The sequence below is a fragment of the Lissotriton helveticus genome, chromosome 4_1, assembly GCF_964261635.1.
Source record: "Lissotriton helveticus chromosome 4_1, aLisHel1.1, whole genome shotgun sequence".
In the NCBI taxonomy this organism is placed as follows: Eukaryota; Metazoa; Chordata; class Amphibia; order Caudata; family Salamandridae; genus Lissotriton; species Lissotriton helveticus.
In genome coordinates, this window is record NC_136063.1 from 2,000,185,304 (window position 1) to 2,000,187,380 (window position 2,077).

The 2,077-nt window shown below is 40.0% G+C and overlaps 1 pseudogene; it reads right to left on the minus strand.

The window, feature by feature from the left end:
* Window positions 1-202: 202 nt before the first annotated feature.
* LOC144827768 (COP9 signalosome complex subunit 9 pseudogene) lies at window positions 203-497 on the minus strand (annotated as a pseudogene).
* Window positions 498-2,077: the final 1,580 nt, after the last annotated feature.

A 2,077-nucleotide genomic window follows, 5' to 3' on the forward strand; every position in this document is an offset into this window, starting at 1 on the left:
TGTCACATTCATAAAGTGTGACTGACAGGACACTATCTTATTTATTTTACATATGCCAGACAGTTCAATCTGAGGAAGCACCCATGAGGAGTTTTAATGGAAGAGTGTTAACAGAAAGGTTTTTTTCGACTTACTAAGCAAAGACAAAACATGCCCATTTGAGGCCAAGTGACCAACAAAACCTAACGTTCATGACAGTTTACTTGGCACCCCTTTGTAAAACATCACATTTCCGGAACAATGTTGATCGTTGCACGAACTAGGTCACTGGATATCATCATCATCATAAAGGTCTTCAAATTCATTGAAGAAATCCGAATGAACAGCTTTTTCATTGGCGGCTAAGTCCATCAGAATTCCAGTACTTCCACCTGCCTCATCTAAATCCACATAGGGCCCTGCTCCCTCAGGGAACATCTCATCTACGGCTGGCTTCATGGTGCAAAAAAAGGTGGGAGAAGGGGTGGCAGTCACAAGAGAACTGAAGGCGTTGATCTGAAGTGACAGGACACTATCACAAATGGACATATAATTTAATAAATTTATTTGTGGCATATGCTTCAATGCCTTTGTAATTTAGTGTGTGTGTATTGTGCTATGTTTATGAAGGATATTCCATCTGCTAAACAAAATTTCAGGCACATATTTATAATATTCACATAATCAGCAAAGTTCCATCCATGGTGCAGACCACAAATCAAAGCCCAGCATTCCCATTTATAATTAGCTGTGCCACACGTTCTACATTCAAGTTACCTAACCTCAAAACACGTGTATGTGAAGCCCTAACCAGCCACTGTAACAATAGTCTGGTCATACACCAGACCAGGACCTGAATGTTCACTGCAACTTTCTTTCTTTCACCACAAAATAATTGTCAAGGAAAATATCCATGTCACAAAGTATTTTTATTATCAAAGTACTGCCATTACATCATGTTTTATAGAGATCTGAGCCTGATCAGTAATTTTTACCTGCTCCACTTGATGAAGGCTGTTGTTTCAAGTTTGGTTGAATGGAATACTCCACTAGTAATGCAATGGATATCTATCTTCAATGTTACAATTACATTATAGCCTATGTGTGATGACCTGTCTTCCTGTGTATTCTGGTTCCATGTTGGAACCTAGTGCTTGGAACAACATGACACCAAGGTTCCCATAACTGGTCATTCCAGGATTGTCAGTTGTGAGCTGACTGTTGGTTGGGGCTGAATAAATATAACCTATTGGACACAATACAGTGTATATTCCACTTTATTACACTGGCGACGCTTGTGGATGGGATCTACTCGTGCAGGACAGCCTCAACAACAGGAGATTAGCTAAATACTAAGAGAAAACTTCACGTGACTGGTATGTCGATGAAGGAAGATTGATCAACATCTCCATGGTACAGCTGTCACCCAGCGAAGAAAACGCGGTGAAGGAGGTGGAGAAAGTCGAAAACACGACGAAAATCGGCAAAGGTAGACTTTTACAATGATTTTTGGAAGAAATTTTAAAAAAACGAAGTTTGTAACTGACGTCAGTTTTCGAGGGTGATTTCCCTTACAAAAAAGACTATTGGTTTGAAGAAAAGGTGGCGGACATCTTGGAATGGGCGAGTTTCAAGAATGGAAAAACAAGCGAGATTGGCCATAGAAAGTGAAGCAATTGTTTATTAGCGGCCATTTTAGGTCGGGGGAAAAAAAAACAAGCTCGAATAGCCAAAGAAAGAAACATTTAATGTTGTGGCGGCCATTTTGACTTGGTTTTGGAAAAAGAGGAAAAGAAAGCCCAATTCACTTTGGAAACAAGACTATTTGTGATGGATTAGTGGCGGCCATCTTGGATTTTTTTATCGGTTTTTTTTTTTCGTTTTTCTGATATTTCAAGAGGATTGCATCCGGTGAAACAACAGTTTGGAGTGAGGCATTAAAGGATAACAACCTCAATGGTGAAGGAGGACAGAAGGACCTGTTGCAAGGAAAACGAATGAAAACTGGAAGAAGAGAAAAGTTGTGAGAGCAAGGTGGATGGAGTAGTGACTCGAACTTGGAGTAGTACCGAGAAGTGCCAAAAAGAAAAACCAGACT